General features: G+C 41.9%; 1 protein-coding gene across 1 annotated transcript in view; it reads right to left on the reverse strand.

Annotated features, from left to right (window-relative positions):
* LOC118331194 (transmembrane protein 211) overlaps positions 1 to 15,066 on the reverse strand; it is a 96,537-nt gene that overhangs the window by 80,326 nt on the left and 1,145 nt on the right. The window lies entirely within an intron of this gene.

Genomic DNA, 15,066 nt, shown 5'->3' on the forward strand with positions numbered 1-15,066 from the left:
GTTGTCGTCATCATCCTCAATATTAGTCATTTCTACTGGTATAGTTGTTGCTATTGTTGTTGCTGTGCACCACTGTCTTTGTCTCTGTCCTTCTCTCTTTCCCAGTTTTTTACTGCTGAAAAAATTAGAGGTAATCAAGAGGACTCCAACATCAAAGACATGCTCATTATCAGTCAGCTGCTGCAGGTAATGCTCCGTGTTGTGTCAGTGATACAAAAAAACACAATGAACTTCTACAGTGACAGGGTCTACTTTCTCCTAGCTTTTAGGTTCTCTTCCTTAGTAAAAGCTGTTCTGAAGAGGAAATACATTTATTTGTGAATACAGCCCTTGGTCCTATAGAGTGGCTCTGTGTCCATATCATGCTTTTAAGAAATTCATTATTTTTCACATGCTCCATATTCCTAATTAATGTTGTGTTGAATAAAATTGCCTCAAAGGAGAACACACAGAAAACCCGGGGCCAGGTTGTTTTATTACAGCATAGGAACACTACTTGGTTGTTGGGTGTCTGGAGAGTTAATGATACTGTTTGTATAAACACTGAAACTATTGTAGAAATCAATAGAGGCTCAAAAACAAGTTTTTAGCAGGTAAATCCAGCCATGCCCACAGCGCTCCAGTTGTAGCTGGCATGATTCCAGCTTGTCCGGAGCTGTAGGCAGCTGCCTCCCTACCAGGCCACCACCTGCCACCTGCTGCAACACCTGGAGACCAAAGGGACTTCAGTTCTGGGTTCTGGGGTGAGGAATGAACCCGAATTATTGTTGATCAATGAGCCAAAGCTGCACTATGACCTGTCACTATAAACTATTAACTAACTGTGTTCACACTGACAGCAGCCAGTGCAATGTCTCCTCTATAAACGCTCATATTCCAGTTATATGTGAGTCTGAATAATGACTCTGCACTCTGTGCCCTCAATCGAGATGCATGTGCAGACTGTGTAGCTGTAAATATGTATAAGTGAAAAATTCTTAGCAGCCAGGTAATAATGCAGTTTTTACTCCTCATCATGTCCCATTGTTCTGCAGGTTCCACTTTCAATTTGTTGCTATTATGATTTTCAACATCAGCTTTTACAATGTTGCAATTTCCCCAGAGGACTCATTAAAGTTTGTTTTATACATTCTCAGCTTTTAACTAAATTACCTGTGCAGTCAGTAATAATAATACAGTGGTCAGAAAGACATGCTGAGACATTATACGTAATGGGCTGCTCATCAGTGATGTTCAAGGGTTCAAAGGTTCAAACTTGCAGCCTAAATGTTTCCACACCAAGAAAAGCAAAAAGGAGACCAAAGATTACTCCAGAGAGAAATTACTACAGCTTTTTGCACAGTAAAAGCCATTATGTTGTATCATGTTCTCCATTTTCAAAAAGACATTTAGAAAAAGATTTATTTCACTCTATGAATAGAAGTTGTGTGAATATAAACTGCCTCAGGTACCTGCCAACCTGCCAAAAAACTTCAGTGAGGATCTGGTCCCAGAACTGCTGGAGAAACAGATAAACCACATTTCTAGTTTCACATGAGCTGCGGAGCAGGAAGAGGAAATAGATGCATGCTGGTATCATCCCAAAGGAGAATCATCTTTATGAAACCCTCAGGTAGAGCAGCACAGAAAATGACTCATATGTAAGAGACTGTTATGGAAAGCTATAGGGCGCAGAGAAAAGCTTCTATTTTAGGCTTGAGGCACTACATGAAGCTCACCAGCCCTGCACTTCCATTGATTCACATCAAAAAACACAGTGAAAATCAAAACCTGAAGAAACTTTAAGAGACAAGTAAATTCCTTCCTTGATTCACTGATAATAATGAGGACTCATACATTCCCTTTATGGATTAATCAAGAATTGTATGACAAGTGATCAAGTGTCCATCTGGCAGTGCTGGGCACCACCTGTCCACACATAAGACACACACAAACACATTGCAGCACTACATGGTTGATTCCCACTGATCACATAGCTGCACCTCCCAGACCAAAGCCAAAGCATCTGCAGAGATTCTGTACATATACGAGCTCTTCATCATTATACCTCCTCCTGCTGCCATGTACCTTCAAACCACAGCACCAGATCAGAGTCACCATATACTCTGGGGAAAGGACCCAAATAGCAAGCAGCAACACACAAGTCTGTTCTCCTGCTCCTCTTCTCTTTATTTCCCTCTAGTCTCAATTAATAGTAGTTGATGTCCTGGAAAGGAGGTGATGGGGTAGAGGAGGAGTATAGGTTGAGGTGCGGGAAGGATCTAAATCAGAAACTTCTTAATGCCGCCTCTTCTCTCTTTTCTCTATCGCACCCTCGTTCATAATAGATCACAAAAGCCGATCAGATGAGATTGGAGGATCAAATAGCTGGTTTGAAATGTATGGGATCCCTCGCAGCCTGCTTTAATGATGACATCCTCAGAGCCGGGCCAGAGGTTTTTATTCAGCTCTTATAATAGGCTGCTGATGGTGGGGGCTGATGGGTAGTCAAAAGAGAGCAACCCCAGGCAAAGTTTCTCCTTTCTCTTCTCTCTCAATAGATGCTGTAATTGAATTATAGCGCAACTGATACTTTTGTGTCCGACCTCCCCTCCATGCCATCCACTCCTTCCCCCCTGAGTCTCTTCAAAAGACACCAGCCATGGAATTTGTCTTGTTTTGTCTTGGCTTTGAAAGCAGATGCTAATAAGAAATGGATGAAAAGCATACTGTTAAAATTTCAAATGAAGTGCTGAATAAATTAAGGGGAAAAAGAGAAACAAAAGAAATCGAGGCAATAACTGTTAATGATCAAACTCTTAGTGCGTTTGATCATTACATATAAATGTATGTTTGGCATCCCAACAAACAGCAGAGCATAATTGGTGCACTAAGAGCCCTGATCCAAAAATGATGGTTGATCTTTTTACATGAAAAACCACAGCACTGCAGAAAAAAGAGAGAGAGAAAGAACTGAGGGGAGAGTACGAGATGAGAGGATGGGGGAGTGTGAGAGAACATGTAGAGAAGATGTGGGGGAGAGGGAGGGAGGAGCACTTTGTCTTTTGAAAGTGAAAAAGAAATACTGTACTCACTCACATTGGCATAATAACACTACAGCCCACATACAGTAAGGCTCCATCTGTAGATGTCTTTTCCGCCTGGTAGCTGTTTATCCGCGCTGAAGCTCACTTAGCGCTGTTTGTAGCTAAATAAAATGACTCACGTCCTAATAAAAAGCATCAACCCACCTACTGAAACTGCCATGAATGAGGTGAAAAGTAAAATATCTTACTTGAAAAGCACATAGACAGAGAGCATGTGTGCAGAACTGGGACTTAAATTCTATATTAGTTCTGCTTTTAGTTCTGTTGTTTGTAGGTGGATAAGTGAGATATTTTCATATCAGGTTTATGATTTGGCATAAGTCTGTATCTGCTAAGTTGCACCAGTGCATGCTGGGAGGCTTCCCTTCCTCATGTAACTGCAATCAAACAATCAGCACTCATATCACTGGCTGAGTGCCGATTATGGTTTTGACTCTCATGTTGTCTTTATTTCAAAGTAAGAGTGCACTCTTATTAAAGATAACGTCATCTAATAATAACAAATCAATTATCTAACTGCGGATGAGAATTAACAAAATAATTTTAGCCTGATAACAATACGTTTACCTGGATTAGTTAAATACTATACTATACATACTGTATATACACATATGTTAAGCTTTTGGCCAGCAAAAACGTAACACGTATCATATTAGTGAGATTGATAAACTGTATAACCAAATGTTCTTTAAAACACAGAGATGAGCTGAAGAGTCTAAAAAAATTAATTAGTCCAATAAGTGTGTGCAAATGATTTAATCAGTGATTTGTAGAGCAGAGTTTTTCTAACAAGCGAGCTACTTTCTTCAATCCAGTTTGAACTGAATTTTCTGAATTGATGTAATATTTATAGCCTCTTACAGACTGGCATTTTATTACAAGTATAGACCTTCCCCTAGTTAAAAAAAATGCTTGTGTATGGCTTAACCCTAAAAGATACAGGAGACAGATAGAGTGTGTCCACGTAGCCCAGCCTCCTCCACCTGTAATGGAGAAGTTTAAGAGAGCGTGTGGGCTTCAGCAGAGGCCGTCCCTCAGCTCTCACACACTCACACCCTTTAAAAACTCACCCAGCCCAGCTTGCTCTTGCATTTATGCATGATCTGCACTACCGCTGGTCCCAAGTGCACATTTCATAATTCATACATACTGTACTGTAGCAACTGGAAATGCTACTATATATGCCTCCACCACTCTGCTTCATTTTATCAGCAAGTCAGACTGCTCCATGTTATACTCAGATTACAGCAAACTTCCTGACCCCGTGCAATGAACATGTAGCTATTGGGATTATATATTTACCAGAAGTTCCAAATAACCACATTAATCTTCTTAATCTTTAATTAATCTTAAGTTTGACAGTCAAACCAGTGACCACATCTCTCTGGTTTCAGGGAGGGGCAGTGGATCTTGTTATTCACACAAATCAAGAAGAAAGTAGATCTCCACAAGGCTAATAATTAAAGAGTGTTACCAGATCTGGATCACAGTTGCATCAGTCTGATAAAGTATCATCCTCATGGCATGAAGAGCATCTGTTGCATGTTAAGGAGCCCAGCGTCTGGCCCATAGAGGCTCGTGAAGAGAATGATGTAACTGGACAACAACATGCTGCTGAGCTGCTTCATCTTACATGATGACAGTTTATCATTACACAGTAGGTCACTAATTAAGCTCAGTTCTCTAAATGGCTGTGGCTTGCTGGGTGAAGACTGATAAATGGTAAGTGACTATGGATGGGGTTCAACCATTAATTGTGCTTTCTTTCACTTAATTGTGTAAATTACTGTATAATGAAACAACAACTTCAATTAATCTAAAAGCATGATTACACTCACAGAGTAACTGAGTTTTTTCTGTTTTAGGAGATATATATCATTTATTTTTACAGGAATAATAATCAGCTAGGAGCTACTGTTACTGCTACTGCTACTTACTGGCCCACAAACTATAGGAATAAACACAAAATGCAGGAATGTTATTCTTCTTGTACTGGAGGGGTTACATTTACAAGCACAGTCTTAAAAAGGAAAACTTTAATCTGAGATGTTTCACTGATGCACAAACTGACTTGCATCCAAATGACTTTATTATACATCTGCCTTTACCTATGTCCTGCTGGGTGCTCCCATATTCATCTTTTCTTTTCATTCAGTTCTCTCTGTGGAGCTGCACATTAGCACAGCTGCATCAAACCCGTGACTGTAGCACAGCAGGAAATTAACTTTTCATTGAGGAATATTTTCCCCCCTAAGCTGGTTTTGGGCAAGAAAGGGTTGTATCTCCTATCCAACAGCATTATATGATAGTAGGGCTGTCCCCTTAGTCTTAGTCAATGCACTTTTCATCATTTTAAAATCATAAACGTTTGTTGACTAGGAAAATCTTTAGTCTGGGAAAGCCCTAGATGATAATGATGCATGCAGTTGTCCATTTATAAAGCCTAAATACACATCTTTGACATATTCTGTGAAGTTGAAGATGTACATTTCATATCATATATGATGAAATTCACATTTCTTCAAGGTAAAAAAGAGACAATGCTACTTAAATGCTATGCTAAATTAAAATACATTGACCGTTAATGCATAAAAACATGAACTCCAAAGTGTGTGCATGATTTGCATTCAATGTTTCTCACATGAAGGCTGCTTCTATCCACATAGTTTGAGTGAGAGAGGAAAGTCTTTACCTCTAGAAGACTGCTTACTCCCAACAGAACGCTCCAAAAATCTGATTAAATGCCGCAATTCCCATCTGACCCCAAAACTAAACATTTGAGGGGAACGCTGGCAACTCTTGTCCCAGCTAGTGGCTAATTTTTTTAATGTCTGACATGTCTAAACCGTCTAAGAGCTTATAAGATAAGAGAAAGATATTTCAAAGCATAAATTCAATGGCATTTCTCTTTATATAGCACTGAATAAGTCTAAACACATGGGACTGGTGGATTTACTTCTCTGAAGCTGCGCAACTCGCTCCGGGATCCAACGGAGGAGTTATGTTTGGGAGCTCGGATCTGAATCTGGATCCCCCAGGAGCTTTATGTTTTGATGTTGCAAGATTTGTGAAAAGCAAAAAAAAAGTGGAGCAGTAAAACTATATCCAGACACAGCAGAATATCCCAAAAATATATTTGATTCCATCAAACTAGAATCTCCTCCTCTTGAAAAACTCCTTTTCTTCCCTCTACAGAATGTCAGCTGTAAGATGTGAAGTGGAGTTGGATTTACCGTATTTAAGTGCTTTGCTGTTAACCCTGAGCTCTTTTACCTGCAACCCCTGTGCTTTGGCTATTGATGGAGGCTGACCTGCGTGGTTACAACCGGCTCCAGTGCATCGAGCCAAGTGAGCCATCATTTATGTTAAAAAATGGAGAAAGGCTCCCTGTTAAATCAATACATAAACTACCCGCAGGATCCACAGTGAAGGCAGTGGAAGTGACAGGCCGCTTAACAAATGGACGGCGGCCTCCTGAAGCCCGCTGACTCAGCACGCTCTCCCCTGGGGAGGAAGAAACAGTGCTCCGTGATTCTGCCCTATTTCCCCCCCCTCTCCTATCAGTCTACCTGGGAACTGCTGATCAGAGGCTCTTAAATATCACCAAAGCAAAGAGCATAATTCATAAGAGAGAGATAAGCCCTCACAGTGTCAACGTGTTTGCCGTTGCTGGGAATTCAGCCAACATTTGGAGAAACATTTCCTGCCCGCTGGTCGAGTATCACATTTTTGACCATTGGTGGCAAGTGTTTTTGCTGTCCACACTGCTGTGCGAGTATCAAATATCAGATATAAGAAGCAGCAGAAAATGATCACGCACTGCAGGTAACATCCATCCATCAAGGTTGATGAGATCATAAATCCTTCTCATTCTCAGCCGGACCGATTTCCTCTCTACTTCACCTAGATGGGTATAAAATGCAGATCAACATGTGCCCCCCTCTCTCCCTCTCTCCCCTCCTCCTTCTCCTCATCTCTGTCTGAGCCACCTGTTCTATCCATCATCTGGACAGCTGTTCTTCTGCACTTTCAATTCCTCTCCCGTATGCGGCGCTGACCTCTTGCACCCACTCCGCCTGTCGACGCCCCCCCCAAACCGAAATCTTACTCCCGGAACTTGTGACAAAAAATCTACAGATGCATGAGGTAGATTGGATTGCTTGAGGAATGAACACCCCCTAACTTTCCAGGGCAGAGCACAATCACCTAAAACATAAAATTCATATGTGATTTTTCTCCCAGAATCTGTTTTGTATCATGTGGGAGAACCTCTGAAACATTTAGATGGGCCCGGCTGTGGCTCAGGTTCATGCAGCGGATCAGCCATCTATTGATAGGGCTGGTGGGTCAATCTTTCGCCTCCACCAATGTCAACAAGTGTCCTTGAGCAAGATGATGACCCCCATAATGCTCGCTGAATAATGTGTGTGTGTGTGTGTGTGTGGTGTGTGTTGTGTGTGTGTTAAACATACTGGCTTTGGAACAACTCCATTGTATATTTTTAGTAAGCTTAAAGGCTGCTAAGGTTTTTTGCTTGGTTATAAAAAATCTCAGTGTTATACTGATGAATCTAGTATGACCTACATTAAAAGAACAAGACATCCAGTGAAGCAAGAGATGGAGGTTATACTTAATGTCAGCCACCATGCGGATTCCCCTTGAAATCGCAGAACAAGGGCATTAGAAACCACTACTTTTTTCCCCACAGGGGCCGCCAAAATCAACACAAAAGAAAGTTTTCTGTTGCTGCTCTTTAAATTTCAAAGTTTTTAAAAACCAAGACACTGAAACAAAATACAGCCGTAAAACATAACTCATAACTGAGGGGTTCAAGAATCTTATGTGCAGTGTGTATTTGTGATTATGTTGTTTGGACCTATGGAGTGTGAACTGTCTGTGTTCTTGTGGTCTGTGTAATAATGTGATAGAACCTTGCCTACAAACTGTGCCAATAACAAACTCAATCAGCAAGCCGTGCAGTCATTAAAGTCATTGAATGAATTGACTACAATCCGGCATTCTACATTATTGGCAGCCATTTTCTAAAGCTTTTAATTGATTTCCACTTCCGAGCAGTTACTGTTTTTTAGCTTCTCTCTAAACAGGCATAAAAATCAACTCACAGAGAGTGAGAGCTTTTCCCTGAGATGGACAAGTAAACCTTCAAGGACACTCTAACTTGCAATTAAAAAATGACATGGATTTTTAAATCCAGAGAACCACCTGCACAAATGAAATGTGTTGAAAATGGACTGTGGTGAATTTGTTTGTTTCGTGATTTAAAAAACGTCTGGCAGCGCATGCTTCTAAGCTTTGTAATTTCCACTAATAACATACTTTGCATAAAGAAATACATACATATGATAAAAGCATATTCACTATTTCATTCATCAATATTATAATTAAATTAATTCTATTCATTATCTTTCTCGACTCTGAATTGGCCCGTGATTTCATGCAGGCCCAGATAGATTATGTGGCAAATGCACTAGAGGAGCCGCTACAACAAGCCAGAGGAAGCCTAATTTCTGTTTATGTGCTACACTGCCAGGAGAGAAAGTTTCAGCAAATATGACAAAAAGTTAATTTTCATACAATATAATACCTACTGCAGCTTTAAATTAATTTCACCTTTTCGGAACAATAGAATATATATATTAATTTAAATTAATGTGTTAAATTTGCCAGCATTTGAAGCCATTTGCGGTGGCAGCTGCCACCACATGTACCCTCTGATCTGCCCCTGGTTCTGTGGGCTTTCAAAAAAGGTCAGCAGTTATATGTAATGAAATCTTTGTAGTTTAATAGCATAAATAATGTCGCAGTGGATACAAGTTCACCAAACTGCTCATGAAGCAGAAAACACTGTCTGACACATCAGCCACACCATGATACCCCACTTCTGACAGATCCAACATATATTGGCATTACATATGCAGTACACATACTGGAGAAAGGAAAAGCAAATTGTGGTTGTGAGGGAGTAAAAACTTGAATCAGGATGCCATCCCAAATGGCCCATTCATGCTCAAATCTATCCATTGTAAAAGGCTCGCTCTGTATACACACTGGCTACCATTAATTTTGCCAGCAGTCAGACGGTGGCCTTGAAGTACCGACAATGCACTGTATTGATAATAAGTCAGCGACCACATTTTCACGCAAGACTTGCTGTCAAAGGACCAACATCTATCTCTCTTTTTCAGTCCCAGCGCCTTCTCCTGCTCCCACACTGTAGTTTGTTGGCAACGAGTCTATTTATCTATACCTGGTGGTAACAGTCAGTTGAACAGACAGGCAAATACAAAAAGACGCACTAATTACGTTAGGCTGAGGTCTGGGGCAAGAAGGATAAGTTTGTCTCATAAAGCAGGGCGACTGTGTGTTGCCACGCGGGCAGAAAGCTGATGCTCTGCTCAGCTCTAAAACCAGCCACCTCCTAAAACTGTAAACACGACTCCTTGACCTAACCGTTTCTCATCCTAGTCCTCTCATCATAGCTGTGGCTCTTTTCTTTCTCTCTGTTCACAAGGTAAAGTGCACCGACAACAAGAGGCTGTGCTAAAGGTCGGGGGCAGATAGAGAAAGGGCTGGAGCATTACAAGCAACATTAGCAGGTGGAAGTCCTTTAATGAATATCAGGCTGAAAGGAAAACATAGTCTGAGTTTATTACTGAGTGTGAATATGGATTCGGCGCTTTGTGCTGTGTGCAGGGTTGCTGGTTTTGAGTGGCCTTCTTTTAACATGGACAATCTTTTATGACTGGGGTTTTTTGGAGGGTAACAACAGAAGGATATTTATTGAAATAACTCACTGGATCTACTTCTTTCTCTTCTCCTCTAATGTCCTGTGGCATTCCCTCCCTGAACCCCTAATTACTGCATCAGCGCTGACATGGACAGCCACTGTACGACACATCAATGTCTCTTTTGATCACTCTCTGATGGGAGGAGAGAATTCTTTTTGTGTGCGTGCATCTGCATCAGTCTGCCTCTTTTCATCTCACTGTGTAAAAGTGGTACGTGTGTGTGTACAGTGCGGGTACGTCACATCACTCTTAGTTGTTTAATCATACTTGCGTGTGCATGCAGTGAACTGTGGAAAGCACTGTACATGAAGCTCTAAACAGAATGAGGTCGGCAGAAAAAAGAAAAGCAGTCAGACGAGTCCTCCTTTTGTCTCTCATGCAAACTGGGCAGTGGACTCCCCACGGGGGCGAAGCAGGAATACAACATGTGCATTAGACCCAATAACATCATTTATAACAGGCAGACACACTTCCACACAAATGGCTTTCACCACAGAGGTTCCCCATTAGCATTAAAGGAGAGAGGCTATAAGAGGCACAGAGGGGAGAGGGAGGCTTTACTGCTACAGTAAATCTAAGGAGCAACTCAAGTCGGCATCAAGGACGAAAATGACGTCTTTCTGTGCAGTGGAGATTTCACAGCCCTCTGCTAGTCTGTTGATCCGGTGTATTTGTCAGTAAGCGGCAGGGAATACATTGACTCCCTTGAGAAAAGGCATGAATGTGTGTGTGTCATTGGACCTTCTGGCCCCCGCAGCCAGCTCAGAGCACAGCCCCTTCATTTCTCCCTCATGTCGTTCAGAGCGATAGAGGCCAGACCTTGTCCATCATTCTGTTATTAGGCCGCACACGAGCTGGTGAATCTCTGCCTCAACCTGCTGTCCACCAACTGCATGCTGTCTTGTTCCGCTTGGGAGGGCACATGTCATATCTGTCTAAAGAGAAATATTTAATACCAGGGCATTCCCTCTTCCCAGCTGTCATCACATGACATTTGCACGAGTTAACTCATCTCTATGATGTCTATTTAAGCCAGAAAACTTTAAAACAAACTGTCTAGAGCTGCAAAAAATTATTATTTTATTTATCAATCTGTCAAATCAAATCAATTTTCTTGATTCAATCAATTAGTCATCTGTCAGAAAATAGTGAAAAATGTCCATCAAAAGTTACCAAGGTAACGTCTTCACGTCTTGTTCTGTCTGACCAAGATATATACCAACAAGATATTAAGTTGACTATCATAGAAGACTAATGTTGAAATAATATTGTTAAATTGGTACATTTAATTGTGTACATGGTTAGTTTAAATATAATACCAATGTACACACTAATAAAACCCTGATACAGAGACAAAACTGTTGTTCTTTGATGTATGATCCGTGGTGCAAGTGAAAGTTGTCTTTTTGATGTGAGTATTAAATATACTGCAAAAGCAAGCTGAAATAAAATCTAAGACCCTCCCCTGCAAACCCAAAAAAGTCAAACTACACTAACTTCACTTTCCTCCCCCTTTTCTGATCTGTCATTTTCCTACAGTCCCTTATCTGGAATAATTGGATATGACAATTATTCTGAACAAAGTAAGATTACAATTTTGCTCTTTACTAGTTGACTGCTCACTATGATCTCTTTCACAACTGCTGGGCTTCTGCTCAGGTGATGTCAACTGTATTGAAGTAAAATCCATCAGGTAAAGGTGAAAGAGCACAAAAAGCTACCAAATAAATGAAGTGAAGGTAAATGGTCACTAAAATGAATCTCTCTTTCTTTACCTCAACTATTTGGAACTTAATATAATTAGATTAGTGAAAAACCGAAGCCTTAATCTGTTTTGGTTCATTACCTGCTCTACACTGCAGACTGTGAATATGAAGCAACTGTAGACCATACTTTTACTACACTGCATGTTTAATATTCCTCTAGCTGAAGCAGTTAGGTGTAAAATACAGATTACATCCTGACATTTAAGATGCTTTAAAATCATTTTACTATTTGTGACAAATTTCTATGTAAAATAACACTCTCACACATAAACTGAAAACATGGCAGAAACATCCTTTTTCCTGTCCAGATATGGCCATTAATGAAGGAGGGCAAAGACAAAAGCTGAGTAGCAGCCAGACAAAGAAATCATAAGTGAAATTCATTAAATGAGTTATCTATCTACTTAAAACTAGTTCTGGCTCACTGAGTGGTGAAATGACATTTGGAGCATCTAGCAGGGTTTATGCACCAGTAAGTGTTCTTCATAGGTAGCTGGCAATTAGGCATGGCAAAACATCTCCAGTAACGTCTCTAATTCATCTCTTTTGGCATGTGGGAGAGACAACACGGGCCGATTGTTTTGTCTCATGTGTCAGAGGATTTCAATGGAAGCCAATCACAGGCCTTTCTCCACAGCCCACAATCTCCGCCTTGTCATGCTGCCATTTTCTGCGCAGACAGACAAAAGATGAGGACAAACTCAGACATTTTGCAATCAGTGTTCCTGGAGCTCGGCCACGACTCGTTTAGGCTACAAGACGACCTTGACACCCAGTGGGCATGAGAACACACATGCCACCACAGAGACAGCGAACACATACAGTGCAAACCAAGAGCACCTAGACACGCCACCTCCTGTGTGCACACACACTCACAGCTGTATGCGTCTGAGCTGTTGGCTGGTTCCTACAGAGGTTGAGCTAATCCAGCTCCAGTGTTTAGTGCTGTGAAGCGGCTGGAAACACATGAGCTGTTAACAAGTTATGGTGAAAATGTTTTCTGGCAGACGCCCTCCTCCTCCTTCACACTTTACCTAGCAGCAGCTCCTCCACTGACACATCCAACCAGGCAACTGCCGCCACCACACGCTTTCACACTTCTTCTGACTTCTGCACACACGTATGTACAGCACTAATGTGTGCATGTACACAAGCATGCTCACGCACTACCACTACTCTACATCTGCTCTGATGGAAAATCACACAACCCAGCAGAAACAAGCAGAAGTAATACAAGGAATAATTTATGTGGAAAACCACCACCAATAGCTTTCCTGTTGCAGTAAGTTTACTGTATATTGTGTGGTGCTGTGCCGCACTGAAAAACACTTTTATGGATCACTGATAATGCTGAGTTACAGTAAAGAGCATTTTCCAACATAACCACCTAAATAGTGTTTTTAACCCTAACATGACCAACACTGCAACCATACAACCATCTTTAGCTGTCAGATGACGTAAATGTTTACCTTTCCCATCTAGACCATCCTCCCTATATGACATTAATTGTTATTATTATTATTATTAATAATAATAATTAATGTTTGTTTCCTACCCTCTTTTGCATCTCAAGGTATTTGTCACTGTGTCTGTGTGTATGTGAGTGTCTAAATGGAGGCAGCGACCCTGCCAGCCCTGGCGATGGCCCACAGCACTGGGCTCCTGAGTGCCAGCCGCTATGGATGGCAGCACGGTCCAAGCAAAAGCTTTTGACAACACGAAGCGACAACAGTAAAGCCCCACAGAAAGTACAGCACAAGTAGGCCAGCCTCTCAGGGAGCCTCCTCCTCCACCCTGTCCTCGTCCTCTTCTGGTTCACTCACACAGCATCCGCAGGGCTCAGCTTGTCTTTTCAGAGTGAGCCAATAGTACACCCTTCCACTCTGATGGAGCCCACAGAGCTCAATATGCAGCGATAGTTGTCTTCTTCTACTAACACAAACACAGGAGTGGGACTGATGGCTGCTGGGGCATGTGTCTGTGTGTGTGTGTATACTGCAGCACAGACATCTCTACGCACAGTATTGTTGCCTGTGATGTGTGTGCTGTGCAGGTTTGTGTTTCTGTGTGCAGGTTGTTGACAAGTTGAAAATGGAAGGCATCAGCAAAACGACGTGCACATCAGTGAGGAGTGGTGGAGTAATAAAGTGGCTCTGATGAAAACTTAATGGCCCCTTCACCTTTATTAATGGCTGTGGGAGCAGGATCGTGCGCTCGGGTTCACCGCCGTAATAACACGTGTAGCACTGCGCAGGGAAAGCAGCTCCATCAGCTCCATCAGCTCTCACTAACTCACTGCAAGAGAAGCTCATAACAGGAAGGGAGGCCCACTAATTGACTCCCTGACAACTGGCTAACTAGCAACTGATTTTAGCCAAATGAGCCTTAAACACAGTTCAGCACAGGACATGCAACGGGTGATGTTTGAATTTAAATGAGATGATCTGTTCTGTGTTTCTGTCTGCAGTTGCAACACCTGTGCTTCCCTGTGAAAAGGAGGCATTCAGTGCGCATTCTTCCCTCTTTGCAGATACTTGCGCTACAATCACACAAGCAGCCACTTATTAATATCTCCCTTTCAAATGCTAATGCTAGTTCATACATAAATCATAACTCCAGAGGTGGCTGGTAGAGTGTAGCAGTTTTTTTTTTTTTTGTTTTTTTTTAGTGAGGGGGTGAAAGGCTGGGGGGGTCCAAGCAGCCTGCCTGTTGTAACGCATGAAATTATCCCACAAATTGCATGAATAGTAGAGCATCCCAGATATCACTCTTCGAACAAGGCCAATTGTTTTTTGCTCTAACAAGCATCCAAGCTCCCACAGCCTCAGCAACAATCTGCAACATGGCAGTCATTCCCAAACTTTCCCCAAAGTCATGGCCCTGCAAACAGATCCGGATCACCGTGTTCACCCTGAAACACTCCCATTTGTGAACATGTTTGTTGTTGGATGTAACTGCACAGCTGTTTACACCATAGGTGGGGAGGGAATGCAGAGTGGTCGCACATTCACTAACCGGTTTTCAATTTGACAAAGAGAGACGAAATTGAAATTCCTGCTAGTGGGTGAGCCCTGAACAGTGAGCAGGCTGGCAATCCTGGTGCCACTTTCGCAGCTTCGATGTGTGTCTGGCATGCTGTGCTGCAGATGCTGCTCTGTATGGTACACCCCCCAGATCAATGAATCACTTCATCTGACTGTAATGCACGGCATCATCCCAAATGTGTTCTCATGAGCAACTGTCTCAGGCGGAGCATCAGTGCCACCACAGTACTGATCTTGTTGTGTCATTCAGTTTCCCGGTGTGTGCAGCATGTATGTGGCCAACTACACAGTTTCATCATGAGGTGTCAGTGAACCCTGAGCCCCCCCCACCCCCGGCCCCAAAGAAAAAAAAATTTGAAAA

The sequence above is a fragment of the Morone saxatilis genome, unplaced genomic scaffold (genome assembly GCF_004916995.1).
Source record: "Morone saxatilis isolate NCDOM2014 unplaced genomic scaffold, NCSU_SB_2.0 Contig20, whole genome shotgun sequence".
Lineage (NCBI taxonomy): Eukaryota > Metazoa > Chordata > Actinopteri > Moronidae > Morone > Morone saxatilis.